Source organism: Coregonus clupeaformis, chromosome 26 (assembly GCF_020615455.1).
Source record: "Coregonus clupeaformis isolate EN_2021a chromosome 26, ASM2061545v1, whole genome shotgun sequence".
Taxonomy (NCBI): Eukaryota; Metazoa; Chordata; class Actinopteri; order Salmoniformes; family Salmonidae; genus Coregonus; species Coregonus clupeaformis.
Window position 1 is genome coordinate 21138708 of NC_059217.1, and position 16633 is coordinate 21155340.

At 43.3% G+C, this 16633-nt stretch overlaps 1 pseudogene; it reads right to left on the reverse strand.

The window, feature by feature from the left end:
• Window positions 1-7166: 7166 nt before the first annotated feature.
• Window positions 7167-12196, reverse strand: LOC121539900 (annotated as a pseudogene).
• Window positions 12197-16633: the final 4437 nt, after the last annotated feature.

The following is a 16633-nucleotide window of genomic DNA, read 5'->3' on the forward strand; positions in this document are numbered from 1 at the left end:
TTTCAGCCTAAACCGGAAGTCAGACAGCACCCCTCCCCTTCCAGACGGCTACTGGCACGCAACCAAAACAGAAAGCTTTCTCACCCAATCAGGTAGGCTACATTTTAAGCCTTTTGTATTGCACCAACCGTAGCACTTCAGAGGTGGGACAAATACAATTCAAGTATTTTATGTAGCGTCTACGAGTGGGCGAGTTCGTTTTACATAGCCCGGTGCCTCGGATGAGCAGGGTTTGCAAATTGTATACCATTCCATTGGTCCTTAAGTGTAATCTCCACTCAACCGGGGCACCGGGCCATGCAAAACGAATTGTTCACTGACAAGGTGCTTGTCGGAATAGGTAAAGCAATAAAGATGTTGGTCCAAATGTGGAATGCACATATTTCATTAGAAGTTACATATAGTAACAGTGTATTTCCTCACAATTGAAAATATTCCCAAAGGAGTTCCTGTCCTTAATTGTATGTACCCAGGTGCATGCATGCCAATTAAAACCTCTTCAATGTAAAGTCCCCATATTTGGGGACCCTATTTATTATTTTTTAAATTCAGTCTAGTATGAGAACGGTAGCCTCTTAATGCAAAAGCAGGGTGTCTGCGGAAAGCTGAGTATATTGGCTATTGATCGGTGCCTCCAAATCTTTGGTATGACTTACTACTATATGGGTATACAGATTTATAACGGGCAGGCCGAGCCGATGACCTCATTTCAAGATGGCTGCTACCTACGTTCCGGTTAGCGTTGTGAAGCGTAAACGAAATAAACACGGAATACGTTGATACACACCGAAAGCAGGGACTCCACAGATCATGAGGATATCTTATTTGTCAGCATGTGACCTACCTTTATTGATCACCATCCCCGAGAGTCAAATGTTTATTTTACACAACGTTTTCACCAAACAGCAAACATCTTACAAGGTAAGCTTAGATTTGGTCTGTTTGAGCTATAGCTACATGGGGCGTATATCAAATTAATCCTTAGATTGGTAGGAACAAATCTAGCATATTGCCAATGTTATCTGATGATGTATGACTTAATGGCAACATCAAATGTCCACCAAGTGACTATATCTTTGCGCATCAAAAATATGATGCCTGCATATGCGCTGTAGGCATCCATATACCCTGTATGTCCCCCGACACCACCACAATGTTGTAGAGAGGTTGTTGTTGTTGTAGAAACTTAGTTTTTATACTGAACAATAACTTTTAGGCACATCCAGTGTGCAAAAACAGTTCAATTACCACATTCGGACACTTTGCAGAGGTTGAAAGGACACTTGAATGTACCCTGGATACCCCATTAAACCACAACAATGTTTTAGTGAGGTTGATATGGTAGAAATTGTGTTTAATACTGAACAAATAGCATTTAGGGATTGCAAATATGTAATACCACTGGAATTATCTAATTTACAGACATATGCCACTTTGGAGAGGTTTAGGGACACTTGGAAACGTCCCGTGACCACACCTGACACCACTTACTAAAACATCTGCCCATTTCTAGTTTCTAGTTCTAGTCTATCAATCCCATTGTATTTTCTGATATTGTTCACATGTTGTGGAAGCCATCTGATGTGTTTCCAGCTCTAGCAATCAATAATATACTTATAGCTTGCCAATGAAAGTTGGCAAAAACGTTTATTTTGTGTGTGCTTGATCTTGTGTATTCTGAACTATGTAACTCCTATCTTTCTTCTGATCATTTCCTTATAATCTCCCAGATGTCTTCTTTCCAAATATACCAAGTTGTTGCATGTTAGAATCATGTAATTACACATGAATAGCAGTTACTTTAGGGTATGTCTATTTAGGCGGAGCATAATTGAAACTGAAACATCATTGACATTTAAACATTTAAATTGTAATCAATTGGTGACATTGACATTAGTCATAAAATTAATTGCATTGCTTTCTACTAATGGGTGAAATTTAAAAACGTCTTTGATTTTGCTGATGGTAGGTTCTATCATATTTTGCTTTAAGGTAATACTGAGCATTGCATAGCATAGCATTGCATAGACCTGCAGGACATTGCAAATGGGCCTACATCAGAATACCAAATATGTCTGTGTTTGCTTAGTTTGAGACCATGACTTCCACTGCTATATGTTCATGAAAAGGGCAGAATAAAAACAACAGTTATATCCCACCAGCCACAGATGGAGGAGGCCTCCAAACTCTGACCCTTGACTTTTCTTTCAGCGCAGCATAATGCAAAGATCATGACAGACACAATCTGCTTTCTATGCTGCCACAAATGTGATGGTGTACTGGCTCTATTTCCAATGGTTAATAGAGAGCAGCATGGCTCCTAATAGAAGACGTCTATAGCCTCACAGAGACACAGGGACTAGAGGCACGCACTCTGCAGCGTAGCCTGTGGCGGTGGACAATTTGATGTGTGCTATTGGGCAGAGGGTCAGAGCTCTCTCTCAGCCCTGGCCTCTCTGTGTCACTCACACTGATCCAGTCTTTGAGGCATGGATCATTCTTTTTGAAACCCCCACCTGGCTGTCAATATAAACGTAACTTAGTCTATCTATTTTGCTTCTTCACTATTGAAGTGGTCACCACGTTTGATTAAGCCATCACTGAAAGGGTTTTCAATGGAATTGTATAAAATGTACAAACGCACAGACACACATATAGATCATTCATAAGGGTTGTTGTTACTCAATATGTAAGTCATACATAAAGTCTATGGTTGTTACATATTTACAACTTTACAGGGCTTACAAAATAAATACAAATATATTCTAATCTGTACACTAGATGTCACTGTTGCTGCTGAAAGTTAAGGAATATCATGTTCATGCCCCAATTTCTTTGTGTCAGAGATCTATTGCGTCTTTCAGGTAAGAATAGGGCTTTGAAAAAATGTCTACACTGTACCAAATGATTAAACATTTCTAGTTCATACTCCATTTATTTTCTTTAGTGGGGATTTCTGGTGGGTTTTCATTTTCCTTTTAGCAATGATCCTGATACAAAACACTGCAGAGGTAGCAAAAATATAAAGGTTTCAACCTTCTAGATGAATTTCTTTGCATTATGTCTGATGCTCAATAGATTGTTCAAAGTTACAGTTCATATAAGGAAATCAGTCAATTGAAATAAATTCATTAGGCCCTAATCTGTGGTCCTCTGTAGCTCAGCTGGTAGAGCACGGCGCTTGTAACGCCAAGGTAGTGGGTTCGATCCCCAGGACCACCCATACACAAAAATGTATGCACGCATGACTGTAAGTCGCTTTGGATAAAAGCGTCTGCTAAATGGCATATTATTATTATTAATCTATGGATTTCACATGACTGGGCAGGGGCGCAGCCATGGGCCAGGCCCAGCTAATCAGAATGAGTTTTTCCCAACAAAAGGGCTTTATTACAGACAGAAATACTCCTCAGTTTCATCAGCTGTCCGGGTGTTTGGTCTCAGACGATCCCACAGGTAAGAAGCCGGATGTGGAGGTCCTGGGCTGGCGTGGTTACACGTGGTCTGCGGTTGTGAGGTCGGTTGGACTTACTGCCAAATTCTCTAAAACGACGTTGGAGGCGGCTTATTGTGGAGAAATGAACATTCAATTATCTGGCAACAGCTCTGGTGGACATTCTTGCAGTCAGCATGCCAATTGCATGCTCCGTCAAAACTTGAGATATCTGAGGCATTGTCTTGTGTGACAAAACTGCACATCTTAGAGTGGCCTTTTATTGTCCCCAGCACAAGGTGCACCTGAGTAATGGTCATGCTGTTTAATCAGCTTCTTAATATGCCACACCTGTCAGGTGGATGGATTATCTTGGCAAAGGAGAAATGCTAATTAACAGGGATGTAAACAAATGTGTGCACAAAATGTGAGAGAAATAAGCTTTTTGTGCGTATGGAAAATGTCTGGGATGTTTTATTTCAGCTCATGAAACATGGGACCAACACTTTACATGTTGCGTTTATATTTTTGTTCAGTATATTTAGAAATGTCTCATTCATCAATGCATTTAATTCAGTAATGGTTAATCTTATTCATATAAAAATGTGATTGATCTCATAGAGGTAGAATCCCACTGTCACAAACGAGGCTCTCGCTGTTCCTCCTGCTCACCACCAGAGGGAACCCTCTCCTGAGTATTAAACCCCTGAACTTCATTTCCCACATACCTGGCTCTGATTACCGTTGCACCTGACTCCCATCAGTAGACTATTTAGGTGCTCTCTAACTCTCTCTCTTTGCGAAGTCTTGTTAGCCCTGGTGATCATTGCTGTGCGTTTTCGCCTGTGTCTGTCTACCCGTGGATTTACTCTGGACTGTTTTTCCCTCCTTGATTGTTTGCTGTCTGCCTTGGACTATATTCTTTACTGGACTGATTGTTGTAGCTTGCTGCCTGCACTGACCTTATGCCTGTACCTGGATTACGAGTTGCCTTATCCCTACTGTTGTGTCTGCTGGCGATTGACCCTGTTTGTACGACCAAGCTTGTAATAAAACTGCAAATGGATCCTCACTCTCCTGGAGCGTCATTACACCCACACATAACAAACCTTGACATGCTTCTTACATTTTCTGTAATAACATCCTAATATGCTTTGAGAGGAACTGAGAGAGATAACCAATACTTAAATGAATACATCTTAAGATCTCTGAACCAAGACAAAAACATTTACAGTGGGGAAAAAAAGTATTTAGTCAGCCACCAATTGTGCATGTTCTCCCACTTAAAAAGATGAGAGGCCTGTAATTTTCATCATAGGTACACGTCAACTATGACAGACAAAATGAGATTTTTTTCCCCAGAAAATCACATTGTAGGATTTTTAATGAATTTATTTGCAAATTATGGTGGAAAATAAGTATTTGGTCAATAACAAAAGTTTCTCAATACTTAGTTATATACCCTTTGTTGGCAATGACACAGGTCAAACGTTTTCTGTATGTCTTCACAAGGTTTTCACACACTGTTGCTGGTATTTTGGCCCATTCCTCCATGCAGATCTCCTCTAGAGCAGTGATGTTTTGGGGCTGTCGCTGGGCAACACGGACTTTCAACTCCCTCCAAAGATTTTCTATGGGGGTTGAGATCTGGAGACTGTCTAGGCCACTCCAGGACCTTGAAATGCTTCTTACGAAGCCACTCCTTCGTTGCCCGGGCGGTGTGTTTGGGATCATTGTAATGCTGAAAGACCCAGCCACGTTTCATCTTCAATGCCCTTGCTGATGGAAGGAGGTTTTCACTCAAAATCTCACGATACATGGCCCCATTCATTCTTTCCTTTACACGGATCAGTCGTCCTGGTCCCTTTGCAGAAAAACAGCCCCAAAGCATGATGTTTCCACCCCCATGCTTCACAGTAGGTATGGTGTTCTTTGGATGCAACTCAGCATTCTTTGTCCTCCAAACACGACGAGTTGAGTTTTTACCAAAAAGTTATATTTTGGTTTCATCTGACCATATGACATTCTCCCAATCCTTTTCTGGATCATCCAAATGCACTCTAGCAAACTTCAGACGGGCCTGGACATGTACTGGCTTAAGCAGGGGGACACATCTGGCACTGCAGGATTTGAGTCCCTGGCGGCGTAGTGTGTTACTGATGGTAGGCTTTGTTACTTTGGTCCCAGCTCTCTGCAGGTCATTCACTAGGTCCCCCCGTGTGGTTCTGGGATTTTTGCTCACCGTTCTTGTGATCATTTTGACCCCACGGGGTGAGATCTTGCGTGGAGCCCCAGATCGAGGGAGATTATCAGTGGTCTTGTATGTCTTCCATTTCCTAATAATTGCTCCCACAGTTGATTTATTCAAACCAAGCTGCTTACCTATTGCAGATTCAGTCTTCCCAGCCTGGTGCAGGTCTACAATTTTGTTTCTGGTGTCCTTTGACAGCTCTTTGGTCTTGGCCATAGTGGAGTTTGGAATGTGACTGTTTGAGGTTGTGGACAGGTGTCTTTTATACTGATAACAAGTTCAAGGTGCCATTAATACAGGTAACGAGTGGAGGACAGAGGAGCCTCTTAAAGAAGAAGTTACAGGTCTGTGAGAGCCAGAAATCTTGCTTGTTTGTAGGTGACCAAATACTTATTTTCCACCATAATTTGCAAATAAATTCATAAAAAATCCTACAAAGTGATTTTCTGGATTTTTTTTCTTCTCAATTTGTCTGTCATAGTTGACATGTACAGGCCTCTCTCATCTTTTTAAGTGGGAGAACATGCACAATTGGTAGCTGACTAAATACTTTTTTCCCCACTGTATGTTTATGTGGTTGTATAAAATGTCTTAAACTTAATTAGTTTAGTTCAGTTCACACATAATATTATATTATCCCTGAAAAGGGTGACAAAAGTAAAGTTATAGGTTATATAAACAAACTCTACAAGCCCTTTAACCCTGAAATGTTGTGGTTGTGATTCAGCCCTACATCTAATCATGTTATCATACCAAAACACAGATAAATACAAAATGGTTTTATAAAACATGATGTGCGAGGGACTCCCGAGTGGCGCAGCGGTCTAAGGCACTGCATCGCAGTGCTTGAGGCATCACTACAGACCCGGGTTTGATCCCAGGCTGTGTCATAGCCGGCCATGACCGGGAGACCCATGAGGCGACACACAGCGTCGTCTGGGTTAGGGGAGTGTTTGGCCAGCTGGGCGCCTCCTTGTGGCGGGCCGGGCACCTGCAAGCTGACTTTGGTCGCCAGATGGACGATGTTTCCTCCGACACATTGGTGCGGCTGGCTTCCGGGTTAAGCAAGCAATGTGTCAAGAAGCAGTGCGGCTTGGCAGGACCATGTTTCGGAGGACACATGGCTCTCGACCTTCGCCTCTCTCGAGTCCGTAGGGGAGTTGCAGCGATGGGACAAGACTGTAACTACCAATTTGGATATCACGAAAAAGGGATACAAAAAAACAACAATACATGATGTGTGGAGAATATCCATGCATATATGGACTCAAATTACAGATGAGTGCATTAATCAATGAACACAAAATGCATACAAACATACACACATTCATTCTCTCACACGTATACACCAAACATACTATGCAAACATCGAACTTGATGACCTGAGTGGCGTTGATTCTACTATCATATCAAATAAGAAGCAATCTAATGAATTGCAACCATTTCTCAAAACTGAGTCACTGCTAAGTAAAACGAAAGGCACAGCTTTTTTACAGTTTTACTTGCATGGCACTACATAGCACATTTTATCACCAAAGCCATCAAGTTGTCTCTTGCAGAAGTTGAAAGTTCTCTAGCATATTTTCTGAGTCTTGGTGGTTCCTTTCAGGACGATGTAAGGCAAGCCCAGGACCCAGTTGTCACTGGGCCAGTACTGAAGGCCTGGCAGGGAGTAGGGTATCTCATAGATGGCATCCAAGTAGGCTATCAGGGTGCTTGCGTAGGCTACAGCCATCACAATCACAATGTGCCTAGAGAGTGAATAGACACGTCAGTCTGTTCATGATTATTCACAACATCAAGAGAATATTATATCTAACTTCTATTCACATCAGTTTAGTTTTTGTCCTCTACCCTACTCTTACCAGATGCCATGCAGGTAGCAGAAGTTGAGCTTTTGCCAGAGGCTGCATCCGAAACGGCCACTGATCCAACATGTGATTGCCATCAACCACAGGCCAACAGCAGACCAGCATAACCATGACCTTCTGGTCAGTACAGCTGTGAGTGAGGAAAATAAAGCAGAGCGATAAACACAGAAAGAGCGAGAGAGATAGAGGAAGAAAGAGAATGAGAGTGAGCGATAGATAGACAGAAAGCAGTTATCAGACAGTGAACTACAGCCAGAGACAGTAATGTACAGTACATTAATGGGAGGTATTGCCTTACATCTTCATCTCCAGACCCAATGAGTAGATGTGGAAGGCAAAGCAGTTGAGGACGTAGGCGTTGGCAGTGGGTTTGACAAAGGAGCACAGGGTGGTGACAACAGTCATCACCATGACCAGCCGGGAGAAAGTCGTCCTGCAGGGGGCGAGAGAGAGAGACCGGGTTAGGGGTGGGGTGTAGGAGACACACAATGAACTTGAAGACAGTTGACAGGATTCACACGGCAGCACAGAAAACACTGGAAGGTAAATCAATGGGGACTATTGAACCAGGTGCCCTTTTTATAGTCAAATTGGGATTATGTTCACACTCTCATTAATATTGCATTCATCTTTTCCCACCCTTTACTTTAATATTAACACAGTGTTAATGGGAGAGTCATTCAGAAAGCCAGGGAGCCCCTCTCTCCGACTGGCTGGTGAATATAATACACTGCAGGCTGCTCCTGGCCTGGTTGTCAGGCTCCTGGCTTAGCATGGCTTCTGTTTCAACCTGGCGTGCCCTGTAAAAAGATCCTGTCATTGTCTCCTGCCTTATTAACAGCCTACAGTACGTACTGCCGTTTGTTCCATACAGAGAGAACAGGCGCATGATCCTGTAGCAGGGAGAACACACATGGACGCTGCCCCATGGCTACATTGAATAGAGACAGGCAGGCGACACATGGTACATGCTACTTCCAGTATTCACAGACAATGTTTTGGCTACAGAAGCCTTGAGCAGGTGTTATGGTGACCAACCTGTCCTTGATGAAGCAGGGGAATAGCCTGCGTGGGAATAGCCTGCGTGGGAACCAGAGTGTAGCAGAGCCCCAGCACCCACAGGATGGACAGCTCATCCAGCATCTGGCCCATGAAGCTCAGGGTCATGTGGAAGTAGGGAGAGAAGAGACCTGTAGGGAGGGGACACACATTAATGCCCCGTTCCTAAATGGGCTCTAGCCACGGCCCTACCCTGTATCTATGGGGTAAAGGTTAAGAGCTATTATGGAATTCAGAATGAACTGAAAGCAGACCGATGAGGCCACCTTGGGAGTGGTGTTACAGCTTAATGAAGGTTGGCCTGATGTTTGTTGAGACACACACCCACAAAGATCATCATGATCCAGACCAGGTGTACAGCCAGGTTTCTCTCCCTGGCGTAGGGGTGCAGCAGGTACAGCATGATGGGGGAGATCACGAAGAAGAACAGACTGCTCATCTGGAGAAACAGGAAGGAGTGTTCTAAAAGAGGGATTCACAATGTAATGCAGTGAGTGATGCACCTGTCCACTATATCTGTCATCATTGTGGCCATAAATGATTGTCCTCCTCGAACAGATGCAATACAACAATTAGACAAGTGAACTGCAATGTAGTTTTAAAAAGGTACAGTAAGCACAGAGGCGTATATCTCAGCTGGATATTGTAAGAAATAAATAATGTTCACTTACAGTGTTGAAGTACTCCACTATGTGTTCAGAGTGCCTGTAGTTCGCCTCACACCAGTCCAAATAGGAGCTTTCATAGGAGAACACACCTGTCATCTTCTCACTAGAAGAGAACCCTGACGGGGAGAAAGAATAGAGGATGACCATTCAGCCCATTATTTTCTGTTGCTTTCAGAGCTTCCAGCATAGAACACATTGTGACTAACAATGCGGATGTAGCCTTTTTCAAAGACTCCACATGCTGATCCACTTTTTGAACACTCCATAGCAGGGACTGGCTCAAGTGAAATGTCTTGTCTGTTTGTCCCCCTGTTGAAAAGATAAGTAAACATCCAGGAGTGGCTGCCTTATCATGGGCATTTTAAACCACAGGCACCAAAATGGATGCTTCAGTGTTAATTATGTTGTACTGAATTATAGTACTAGATCCAGCATGAGTAAAATGTCACAAACCAATTATAATAAAGATATATTATATTAGCTATACACTACCGGTCAACAGTTTTAGAACACCTACTCATTCAAGGGTTTTTCTTTATTTTTACTATTTTCTACATTGTAGAATAATAGTGAAGACATCAAAACTATGAAATAACACATATAGAATAATGTAGTAACCAAAAAAGTGTTAAACAAATCAAAATATATTTGAGATTCTTCAAATAGCCACCCTTTGCCTTGATGACAGCTTTGCACACTCTTGGCATTCTCTCAACCAACTTCACCTGGATATGGACTTGGTCTTTTACCAAATAGGGATATCTTCTGTATACCCCCTCTACCTTGTCACAACATAACTGATTGGCTCAAGCACACTTGTTAATTGAAATGCATTCCAGGTGACTACCTCATGAAGCTGGTTGAGAGAATGCCAAGAGTGTGCAAAGCTGTCATCAAGGCAAAGGGTGGCTATTTGAAGAATCTCAAATATCAAATATATTTTGATTTGTTTAACACTTTTTTGGTTACTACATGATTCCATATGTGTTATTTCATAGCGTTGAAGTCTTCACTATTATTCTACAATGTAGAAAATAGTAAAAAGAAAGAAAAACCCTTGAATGAGTAGGTGTTCTAAAACTTCTGACTGGTAGTGTATGTTGTTCAAAGATTACATCATAAATAGATGACAGAGTAGGAAGGACTGTCAATGCACACTGTTCTGCTTTCTCCATCCATACTGCAATCATGTGATGCTCTACAATTAGCTTTGAACCAAAGCAAATGTTATCTTAACACCATGTATGCAAGTAGGTTGCAAAAGACCTTGCATCGATAGACTCAATAAGAGTGAAATTGTCATCATCAAAACACCTGTCACCTGTGGTTATAAATTATTTTAACAACTAAATAGCACGTGTTTTATGGAATTGTATATGACCACCATCTCAGATGACTAGATAAAATTGATATAGAGCTTACCTCCCATTTTGTAATCCAAACACAACTACTTTCCTCTCCAAGTGGCAGGTGGATTTTAAGTAGGGGACGATCCAGTTGCACTGACATCATGCCCTGGTCTGGCAAGAAATACTACGGTTAAATTGACACAGTTCAAATTTAGACTTTAAGTTCAATGGAAACCAAATACGCATGGGTAAGTTTTACTCATGAACGTAAAACCTGATATCCAACCTCCGCAACAGGCAACGTGCTGTGATCAAACAAATATAACTAAAACCTACAATATTTAAGCATTAAGTTATTCATTATTGGCCTTTTTTTTTTAATGATTGTTTTTAGAGCTAATACATGCGTAAATGGCAAAAGCTGCGGCTTTTCATATTCTGTTTGGGCCAGGTGTGCCCGTGGGGATGACACCAGCGCACGAGTGTGAGGCCACTTCGGTCTGATGTCATCATGCCCTTTGCTTTTGACCGACGGCGTAGGTAGGCAATCTTTCGTTACGCGCGTTTCCAATTGTATTATTCATTTATTCTAGAAGCAAGAAGATTCCTGACAATGTTAATTGAAACTATGCACAAGGAGGTGAGTCGGCATAACTAGGTCAGTCAGCAGCACGCACACCTGTATAATCGTTATCAATAGGGTTTGTCCTATTATGAATGTCTTGACTGGCTTATTGCCTACTCTTTTATAAGTCACATAAGCAGTTCATTACGTCAATAGTGATTAGACTGCATGTTTTATCCCCACTTAATCCCCACACATTGCCATTCATTCAAAAAGTAATCTAGACCAATGCTAGTTTGAAACAAGATGAGGGCCAAAGAGCCCAGACAATCATACAGGTGTATTTTCATGTTAAGAAGTCAGGTCAGTGATGTAAAGCTCCATGGAATGAGGTCATAGTTGAGACCAGCTCTACTGGTCTGTCTGTGGATCATCAGAATAAGCAGGGGATCCTGCTCAGCAACAACACAGTCTGGCTATTATGCCTGTCTCCACAGGTACTAATGACAATACTCAGTTATTAGGGTTAGCAGTAGCCTACCATGTATGTTTAACATGCATCCCATAGCTCTTTGTATGGCTGTATTCATGGCGTATGTAATCTGCTCATAACAGAACATTTGGTTTTAGTTAATTGGTTATCCACTGGTTATTCACTAGGTATGCACTTTTCTACTATGCATATTCAACTGCATATTGTCAAGGCATGTTTTTATACAACATACTTGCTGCATGGTTCAGTAACTGTTCCAATGAATACTATAAACCTGCAGCCACACATTGACCATTGTAATTGATTAGCATTTCAATTTTGAACAAGTGAAGCTCCCAGTTTTATTCACGGCTCACCTGCTGGACCAGTGTTCCCAGCTGAAGAATAATCTGCTGCGCTGCACTCTCTTTTGTACACCTGTCATTCACAAACACCTATAGGAATCATTAGGCTACCAATTCCAGCTAACACATCTGTAATATTCATATGTGTCAGCATACTGAATTGTAATTGGATGCATTCTACCGTCGTATCATACTGCGCTATGATTGGTTAAGACCACCCAGGTGGTGAGGTCATCTTCAGATGATCATGGCCGGAGACACATGAACATGCCAGTTATAGCTAGCTAATAAAGAGCTACGTTTAGAAAGATCCTGTCGTCCTGCATTTGATTATTTTGTACAAAGCATACAAAACAAGACATGGTGTCAGAGTAAAAGGACTAAAATATGGATTTTGCTGGCGTTCCTTCACCTCGAATGGATTGGGGTTCTACATATCTACCCGATGCATGGCGTAAGTTCAAACAGCATGTGGAGCTAATATTCACGGGTCCTCCTGAAGGAAAGAGGAGAAGAGGAAAAGTGCAGCTACCTGCTCCTCTGGATCGGTGAAAAAGGGAGAGACATTTACAACACATGAACACTTACCAAGGTTGAATCAAAGGTACTGAAAACATACTACGATCGTTTTGAAGCATATGTTGTGCCAAAGACCAATACAATTTTCACTAGGTACAAATTCCATGAGAAAGTACAGGGAGCTAGCGAATCGTTTCAACAGTTTGTGTCTGAGCTGCGTCTGCTTGTGAAAGATTATGCAAACAAGGATGAGATGGTCAGGGACCGTATTGTATTTGGAATACACTCACCGCGAGTGAGAGAGAAACTTTTGATTGTTGGGTCTGAGCTAATGCTGGACAAAGCTATCGACAGCCAGATCTCACGAGCTAGCACAGGTTCAGATGAAAACCATTTTGGGCGGCAGCACGAGTGCATCACGTGAACAAGCAGTGCACGCAGTCAGGCAGACATCCAAGCACAACTCCGGTGCCCAGATAGCATGTTTCAGAACGGAGAGAGACAGAACTCCAAAACAAAGCGACACAGACTCTAAACGCCCCAAAACATGTGGATATTGTGGATACAAAGTGCATGGCGAACAGGGAAATTGCCCAGCTAAAGGCAAACAGTGTACTAAAGGTGGAAAATGGAATCACTTTGCAAAAGTGTGCAGAGCTTACCGTGGAAAAACAGTACATAGAGTGAGTGAAGATGAAATGTCAATCAAAGAGTCAAATGCTGATGAACTGTTTATTGATTCAGTGAGATATCAGAGACAAAGCAAATCTTTGCTGACATTGAGATAGGAACACAAGGCACAGAGCTAAAGTTCAAACTAGACACTGGTGCACAAGTAAACATTATTCCTCTGAATAATTACCAAAGCTTGACATCTGAGTGCGAGTTACAGCCCACCACGCGCAGACTGACTGGTTATGGTGGTGAACAGCTCCCAGGAAAAGGCACATGCACTTTCAAATGCAAATACAAGGAAAGTGACATGATGTGGACTTTTACATTGTTGACACCTGCAGTGCTAGGCCTTAAAGCATTTTTAGACATGGACCTCATCAAGCTAATTTTATCAGTGACAGCACCAGTAGAGACAGAGAATGTCATGGAGGTGTATGCTGATGTTTTTACAGGAATAGGACTATTCCCAGGATAATGTACCATTCACCTTGACCCAGACACAACCCCTGTGGTCTACCCACGAGAAAGATTCCCCTTGCTCTCCGCGCCCGTCTGAAGAAAGAGTTGGAGAGCATGGAGCAATCTGACATCGTCACCAAGGTTACAGAACCGACGGATTGGGTCAACGCGTTAGTGGTGGTGAAGAAACCACGCACAGGCAAGCTCAGAGTATGTCTCGACCCAAGAGACTTGAACAAGGCTATCAAACGCCCCCATTACCCCTTACCGGCGCTAGATGGCATCACACACAAGCTAGCGGGCGCACGCTACTTCAGTGTCATGGACGTCAGATCAGGCTACTGGGCTATCAAGCTCACAGAAGAGTCATCTAAGCTCACAACGTTCAACACACCGTTTGGAGGCTACAGGTTTCACTGCCTGCCTTTTGGGATTATCTCAGCCCAAGACGAGTTTCAGCGAAAGATCAACGAGGTGTACGAAGGCCTCGACGGAGTTGTGGCAATTGTGGACTACATCCTTGTCTATGGTCGAACCAAAAGAGGAACACGACAGAAACCTCAGCGCGATGCTGCAAAGGTCCTGTGAGAGAGGAGTCCGGCTCAACCCAGAGAAGAGCACAGTCGGCGCTACAGAGGTCAGCTACTTCGGACATCTTCTCACAGCGAATGGAATCAAGCCAGATCCGCAGAAGATCTCAGCCATAAAGGAAATGGAGCCACCAAAGAACCGCGCAGAGCTGGAAACAGTGCTTGGCATGGTCAACTACTTAGCCAAGTTCGCACCCAGCCTCTCCAATGCTAATGCACCCCTGCGTTAGCTGCTAAAACAGTCCAGTGAGTTCCTCTGGGACAAGCAACACAACATCGCTTTCCAGAAAGTGAAAGACTTGATCACGAGAGAACCAGGACCAATCCTTGCCTACTACGACCCCAACAAAGAGCTCAGACTCCAATTGGACGCGTCGAAGTAAGAAGGAAAACCCATCGGCTACGCTTCCAAATCTCTCACAGACTGTGAAATCAACTACGCTCAAATCGAAAAGGAGCTGTACGCCATTCTGTTCGGATGTAAGCGTTTCCATCAGTATGTCTATGGACGACAAGTCATTGTGGAATCCGACCACAAGCCCCTCGAGTCAATCATGAGGAAACCGCTAGCCGCAGCTCCGCCAAGGCTACAGAGAATGATCCTTCAACTACAAAAATACAACTTCACAATCACTCACCGTCCAGGCAAAGACATCCCTGTCGCAGACACACTCTCCAGGAAGTTTCTTACCTACAAGGACAGCAGCCTCAGTGAAGGCATGGACATGCAGGTGCACACTGTGTACAGCAACTTACCAGTTAGTGACACAAAACTGAAGGAGATCCGAGCAGAAACACACAACTCACACAGCTGAGGAAAGTCATACAGTCAGGATGGTCTGAGGAGAGGAGAAAATGCCCTCGGAGCGTCTCAGAGTTCTGGAACCATTGTGACGAACTATCACAGATCAACGAAATCATTTTCAAAGGAGAGAAAATCATCATTCCTACCAGTCTCAGAAAAGAGATTTTGACAAAGATCCATGCTGGATACATGGGCATGGAAAAGTGCAAACAGAGAGCACGGGACATTTTGTTTTGGCCCGGAATGTGCAAACAAATAGAGTACATGGTTGGTAAATGCCCCACCTGTCTTGAACGAAGCCCCTCAAACACAGAAGAGCCAATGTTACCTCACTGTATCCCAGACCGACCCTGGCAGGTCGTGGCAACCGATCTGTTCACCTGGAACAACGAGGACTACATCATAACAGTGGACTACTACAGCAGATACTTCGAACTCGACAAGCTTCACAGCACCACATCTGCAGCTGTGATACACAAGCTGAAAGCAGCCTTTGCCAGGCATGGCATTGTAGAGACTTTAATATCTGACAATGGCCCCTGTTACATATCAAATTAGTTTGAATCCTTCACAAAAGCATGTAATGGCCTTCCTGAAAAATCTGTGCAGATTGCTAAATCACTCATGAACAAAGTGGGCTCCCGAGTGGCGCAGCGGTCTAAGGCACTGCATCTCAGTGCTTGAGGCGTCACTACAGACCCCCTGGTTTGTTTCCAGGCTGTATCACAACCGGCTGTGATTGGGAGTCCCATAGGGCGGCGCACAATTGGCCCAGCGTCGTCCGGGTATGGCCGGTGTAGGCCGTCATTGTAAATAAGAATTTGTTCTTAACTGACTTGCCTAGTTAAATAAAGGTAAAAACAAGAGAGACCCCTACCTCAGTCTCCTTGAATACCGCAACACTCCAGTTGACAACTTCAAATCACCAGCCCAGCTGTTGATGAGCCGCAGACTTCGCTCCATCCTTCCCAGCACCAACCAGCAGCTGCAACCTGAGGTCGTCAGCTACAAGGAAATGCATGTAAAACGTGCACAGAGACAACAACACCAAAAGCGATACTACGACAGGTCAGCTAGACCACTGCCACCACTGAACGACGGAGAGTCAGTTAGAATCCAGGAACATGGCTACTGGAAGCCAGCAGTCGTCATCCAACCAGCTGACACTGAATGTTCATATCACGTTTGCACCGCAGAAGGAGCGGTGTACCGCCGCAATCGTCATCACCTACTGAACACAAAATAACAACACACTGAGGAGATGAATTGTTCCCCTGAAAGAGAACGGGATGGACTAAACACACACATAACACAACATACACCATCACTCATGCAACACCACAATAACTGTTGACTGACACAGAAGCATGCTCAGCTTCATATCACACAAGGTCAGGAAGAGAGGTCAAGCCTAGAGCTGTCCTAGACCTGTCAAAGGGTGTAGGCGGATCGCTGCCCTAAAAGAGTTCCGGACTGTAAACTTGTTATTGAAAAGTTAACTTGAAATGCTTTGGTATTGTATTTGTTTGAAATGTTGAGATGTCATTGCTGA